The sequence below is a fragment of the Octodon degus genome, unplaced genomic scaffold, assembly GCF_000260255.1.
Source record: "Octodon degus isolate 3935 unplaced genomic scaffold, OctDeg1.0 scaffold00021, whole genome shotgun sequence".
Classification (NCBI taxonomy): domain Eukaryota; kingdom Metazoa; phylum Chordata; class Mammalia; order Rodentia; family Octodontidae; genus Octodon; species Octodon degus.
Window position 1 is genome coordinate 12,167,174 of NW_004524597.1, and position 6,749 is coordinate 12,173,922.

Consider the following 6,749-nt stretch of genomic DNA (forward strand, 5'->3'; position numbering starts at 1 on the left):
CTGAGCTGGCCACACACACACACACACACAAACACACACACAAATTAAAAAAAAAAAATTTAAATAAAAAAGTATTCAAGTAGTTTAGTTTAATTCTTTATGAAAATTTCCATCTCTCTGCTTATGCTACCTATTGTTTTTTGCTTGTTTTATTTTTTCCACTAGCTCCCTAAGCATACTAATCATAATTATGTTCAATTTCCAGTCTGATAATTCCAAAATCTTTGTCATATCTGGCTCTGATGCTTGCTTTGTCTCTTCAGACTGTATTTTCTTCTTTAGCGTGCTTTATAAGTTTTTGCTAAAAGCCAGAGATAATATATTGAGTAACAAAACTGAGATAGGCTTTTAGTATTAGGCTTTTATCTTTTTTTGGCTAGGAATTAAGTCATGTTTATTATTTGCTATAGCTAACAGTATTAGAGGCTAAAGTTTCCTCTAATGACTTTTTAAAAAATTTTATTTATTGTATTTATTTTTTTGTATTTTAGGGCAGGGTCTCCAGGGTGTTCAGGGTCTCACTACTATATCAGACTCATAGTGATCCATCTGTTTACAGCCTCCCAAGAGCTGGGATTATAGGCGCACGCCACCACGCCCAGTCTCAATTGCCCTCTCAGTACACCCCGCCTGGGGGGTGGTAGGGGTGGCACAGGATGGAACCCCTGAGCTATTTGTCTGGCCCTTCTAATGCTATTGTTTCTGTTCCCCTTAGACGCTGGGTTTTCCTAGGGACTTCTTCCTAAACAGTATCTGAGACTTTGACGAGATCGGGCGCGTTCAGGGTGGTATGGCCGTTATCTGAGCCTTTCAACAGAATATGGTAGCCTATAATTCCAGCACCCTGGGACGGCTGAGGCAGGGAGGCCACAAATTCAAACGCACAGTTTAGTGACTTAATGAGACCTTGTCTCAAAAACAAAAACAAAAACAAAAACCTGGGGATCTAGTTTGGTGCAAAGACCTGGGTTCAATTCCCAGCACAAAAAATAAAAATAAAAAGGAAGAGAGGAACAAGGGAGGGAAGGAGAATGTGAGAAGGAAGAAGGGAAGGAAGGGAGGGAGGGAGGGAGGGAGGAAGAAAGGAAGGAAGGAAGGAAGGAAGGAAGGAAGGAAGGAAGGAAGGAAGGAAAAAAGAGAAAGAAAAAGGGGCTGAATCTGAGCCTTACAGTTCTTCCAGCTGTAATCCTCTGCATTACTTGGGACTCCTGTTGACAGGTGGTGAGATATAGAAGCAGGTAAGAGTTCTAGAATCCTGATGAGGGCTCAGTGTTTTAGTGCACCTGCAGCCTGCGGCATGACCTCCACAGCTATTCCTGGCTCTTTTTGCACCCTTGGGTAAGACAGAGGCTGGCCCTGGAATGGGGCATATTCCTTGGCCCACGTTGGATAAGGCTCTGATGATGTCTTCTCTCTTGCTGGCTGGCTAGCCCTGGCCAGGGAGAACGTGCAGAGAGCACCCTGAATACTACTTCTCCCCCATCACTGGTTAAACACAGAGCTTATTTTCCCAGGCTTCAGGATAGAAACATGGTGGGACTCTTCTGAGGTAACTCACAAGCTCCTCCAGACTCGGCCTCCTGTAGTTCGGCGTGGCTAGCTGAGCCTTTCTACCAGCTCCTGGCTCCGGTGCTTCTGCTCCCAGCCGTGACTTTGTAGTCTGGATTGTAAATGTCCCTTGGCAACCCATGCATTAAGCATTAAGGGCTTGATCACAAGCCCATGGCACTACTGGGAGGAAGCAGGGCCTAGAGGAAAGAAGCCATGCCACTGAGGGTGTCCTTGAAGGAGAATTTGGGGTGCTGGCCCATCCCTGTTTCCATGCTCCCTTCATGATGTGCTCTGCTGCCACATTCTAGAGCACTGGGGTCAGCTAACCATGGACTAAACCTCTGAAAGTATAAGTCAAAAATGTGTGTGTGTGTGTGTGTGTGTGTGTGTGTGTGTGTGTGTGTGTCTGTGACAGAGAGGGAGAGAGGAAAGGGGGCAAAGAGACAGACAGACAGACAGACAGACAGACAGGGGACTAACCCAGGCCCTCACCCAGGCTGTGCTTGAACTTGCAATCTTTCTGCCTCAGCCTACCAGAATGCTGTGATTAGAGATGTGTGCCATACCTGGATTTTTTTCCCTTCTTTTATCTCAACTATTTTGTCACAGTAATGGAAAGCTGACTAACACATGTCATTTTCTGTCTGTTTCTGTCTCTAGTTCTAGGGATGGTGATTTGTCCTATAGCCTTGAATATCTGATAGCTCTAATAAAAGCTTTTGATTCTTCTTTGCCTTTTTTCTAGTTGTAAAGGAAAGAATGCTGACTACAAGCCTTTTTTATACAAACCAAAGCTGAAACTGAAAGTCAGCCTCTTTCTACGCCTGTTACCCGCCCAGTGCCCTCCCTAACAAGCGCAGCTAGGCCACGCGCGCTCAGCAGGTGTGCTGGGAGGAGGTCACTACCTGGAGTGTCCTAGCTGACTGGAGGAGTGGACGGACAGGTGGTCTACCCGATTTCACAGGCATCAATAGTGAGGAGGGTGGATGGGACTGCGACGTCTGCCACGTGTGACCAATAACAAGTCCAAAACATATAAAAAATCAAAACAATGCAAACATGTCTCATTCTCAGCTGACAGTCAAAGAATACTGTCTCCTTACACGAGGAAAAGCACCCAGTGCCATTGGTAAATAGAAAAAATGTGACTTGAGGTCAAGAAGAAGTATTGTGTACACTTTTTTTTTTTCAGACAAAGTCTCACTATGTGGTGCAGCTGGTCTTGAACTGTTTATGTAGCCCAGGCTGGCCTTGAACTCGGTGATCTTCCTGCCTCAGCCTCTTGAGTTCTGGGATTACAGGCATGCACATGTGCACATCTCTTTTGTATTTTTTAGTTTGTTTTGTTTTGTACTCACAGTGCTGGGCATGGACCAGGGCCTAGTAGTGCCAAGAAGCATTGTTCCACTGAGCTAGCCCCCCACAGGCCTGCAACCCTTTGTGGGTTTTATTGTTCTGTTTTATAGCAAAAGCGAAATTATAAATGCCAAACATTGCAAAACTGTAAGGCTGATGGTACTAAAAATGAACAAAGTTTGCCCCATGTGGTTAGAACCAGTGAAATGAGGGGTTTCTGTTGTTTTGGTTTTGTTTGTTCGTTTTTGCAGTACCCGCAGTAAGGCCATCTCTAGCGTGAGCCCTTGAGCCTCTGGAAACAGGAGCTAAATAAACATATTCTTAAAATTTACCTGGTTTTGTTTTTTTTGTTTTTTGTTTTTTTTTTTTTTTTTGCAGAACCGGGGATTGAACTCAGGTCCTTGAACTTGCCAGGGAAGCGCTTATTCCACTGAGCCATCTCCCCGGCCCTTACCTGGTCTTTGATATTGTGTTATGCTCGTATAAGAACAGATTTTTACACTGCTGCAGTGCCTTGCTCAATCCGTTAGCTTGCTAACTTACTTTCTTTTAGTTATGGCAAATTATGGTGATATTAACATCTTTGTACACGTGACTATTTTCTCTTTAATCATTGTCAAGGGAAAAAAATAATCCCAATAATGGAATTACTAATTCCATTAAGTAATTCCATCACTCATGTAGCCGGGCATGGTGATACATGTTTGTAATCCCACCACCACTCTGAGAAGCTGAGAGAGGACGATCACAAATTCAAGCCCAGCCTGGGCAATTTAGTGACTTAGCAAAACCTGTCTCAAAATAAAAAGTAAGAAGGGCTGGGAATGTATCTTAGCGATAAAGTCCTGGATTCCATCTCCAGTACTGAGGGGACAAAAAGCATCTGAAGTGTCCTCACGTTTGCCCAGGCTGTGAGCCTCCCTGTGCCACTTAGATCCTGCTCACACTTGTGAACGACATAGCTTTGTCTACTTCTTTGAGGTAACTTGCTTATTCTCTTGTCCTACCTGCCAGGACAATCCTGGAAAGACCCCCAGGTAGGCTCTCTTCTGGCCTGCCTTTCACCTTTCCAAGGCTGTCCTACAAAGAACAGCTTCAAACAAAAGCCTGATTCTCTGCACTGTGCTATCACAGCCCGACCACTACTTGGATATGAATGCAGACTCCAGATGAGGGGAAAGGGGAGTTGTTATTTATTTTATTTTATTTTAATTAATTAATTAATTTTTTTATTTATGTGTGTGTGTGTGTGTGTGTGTGTGTGTGTGTGTGTGGCCAGCTCAGCCCACCAGGGGGTGGGGCTGGCTGGCATGTGGTGCTGGGGGATTGAACCGCGGTCCCTGTGCTTTGCTAAGCTTGTTCTAAGTAGGTGCTTTAGACCACTAAGCCGTCTCTCCAGCCCCGGGAGTTGTTATTTAATAGGAACAGGGTTTCTGTTTCTCAGGATGAAAAGTGTTCTGGTGGGGCTTTCCAGCCCCCAGTGCTTGGCTAGCAGGTGCAAGGTCCTGGGTTCCATCCCCAGCACTGCATCCAAATAATAAATGTTGGAGCTGGGCTCGGTGGCACACATCTGCAATCCCAGCTACTGAGAAAGCTTAGGCAGGACGGTCACAAGCTCAAGTCCAGCCTAAGTAACTTAGTGAGACCCTGTCTCAAAAACAAATTTTAAAAAAGAGGTGTAGCTCAGGGGTAGAGCATTTGCCTGGCCTGGGTAAGGACCTGGGTTTGTTCCTTATATTGCAAATAAATAAAGTGGAAAAAGTGGTTTGGAGCTCAAATATACAACACTGAACACAGCATTATTCAACACTGTGCCCTAAAGTTGCTCATGGAGGTAAATTTTATGTTATGCACATTTCCCACAACTTAAATAAAAATGTAGAACTTCAGGCCCCATTCCAAGCTTAGGATTTCATTATCCACATTTCAAGAAGATCCCCAAGTGACTTGTTTAAGCTTTAAGAAACCCTGTGTGTTGGACACACAGCTACTCTGAAGATGTAAATTCTCATCATTAGTTAACTATTTCTAATTAAAACATGTAGTTTATTTTTCTCTCTCACTGTAGGAGGCAGGTCCTTATCTTCTCTGGTACTCCTTCATTTGCACACACACAAAAAAAAAAAAATTGGAGAAATCAAGTGGCAGCTGGCAGGCTCCAAGGACAGCAGGGTGCCATGGCAACTGCTTCCATCAATAACTTAATTTCATCTCTGCTCTTACATCTTTCTCTCCTCAGTCCTAAAGCTGGAAATTTTTTAATTTGGAAAGAACATAAGATGGCTTGTGGTTGCTATGCCAACAGCACCTGCACACTTCCTAATGGACTTTAAAATCATAAAGGAAACTAAAAGAAAATCATAGAAGTTTGGAGCTCAAGGGACTGAGTTTTCGTTTCAGTCCCCCACTTGGCCTCAGAGACCACGGGTGTTGGGGGGTTAAGCGCCTGTCTATGTCATCAACCGCCTGTGTTGAAGTTGCAGTGAGGAGGCCGGCTGTTTCAGTCTCAGCCAACCCAAGGGATTTAGGCAAGATCTGGGGATGAAGGGACGCTGGGAAACCCTTCCAGAGAATCGCTTTAGGTATCTTCCCCTTCACCCCTCAGCGCCAAAACAGAGTACTGCAGACTGGTGGCTTGGACAACAGTTCTGAAGACCAGAAATTCACATCGAGGGGTCAGAAGAGTTGATGCCTCTACGGCCTCTCTTTCACTTGTAAATGTCATTTTCTTCCTGCATCCTTATGTAATCTTTCCTCCAGGGGTGTGTGGGTGTAGGCGGGTCCCTGTCCCAGCACTAGTTTTTCCCTCTCTCTTTTCCCTCCCTCCTCCCCCATACTGGAGATTGAATGCAAGACCTTCACACGGAACTACATCCCCATCTGGGCTCAAATTTGCAATCCTCTTTCCTGGGCGCGCTGCCTGGGCCCCGGATGCGGCACATGCAGCCCTGGAACCGGCGTGTGATGAAGCATGCCAGTAATCCCAGCACTCCGGAGGTTGATCCAGGAGGATCCCCTGCGAGCTTGAGACCAACATGGGGGCTACAAAAGTGAGCACAAGGCCAGCCTGAACTGCATAGTGAGACCTTGTATCAAAAAAAAAAAAAAAAAGCCATCCTCCTGCCTCAGCCTCCAAGAGTACTGAGATTACCAGAGTGCACCAGCACACCTCTCCGCATATGGACAGCAGTCAAGTTAGATTCCAGTCTATGCTAATGATCTCATTTTAATTTAATTGCCTCTTTTTTTTTTTTCTTTTAGGACTGGGTCTTGCTAATTAGTTCAGGCTAGCCTTGAACCCTCTATGATGGCCTCAAACTCACAAAGATTCTCCTCCCTCAGCCTCCTGAGTGTCGTTTGGGATTATAGGTGTATATCACCACACTTGGCTCGTTTAATTACTTTTTTCCCCCCTGTGTATTTCAGGCTGACCTGAAACTCACTATGTAGCCCAGGCCGACCTTCAACCCTCAGCCATCCTCCAGCCTCCTGAGTGCTTGAATCGCAGGCGCGGGTCACCAGGCCGGGCTGAGTACCTCTTTGTTGACTCACTTGTTATCATCATCTTTGGGGTGGGGGGAACAATTCAGCTCAAGCCACCTAGCCAGACTGAGTATTCTGGAGAGGACCCATAGTGTCTCAGAAGGCAGCCCGGTCAAGCTCCGGCTCCAAACTGCGCTCAACGACCACCTGCTGCCGCTCTGCACGGGATTGAAGAGCTTCCGCGAGCCCATCCATAGGTCCCAGGTCCTCACCCATCTGTGATAAACGAGCCGGTTGCCCTTGCCAAGCTGGGCTTTAGTCAGACGTCCCAGTGCAGCTGCTTCAACACTGGGAAGCCC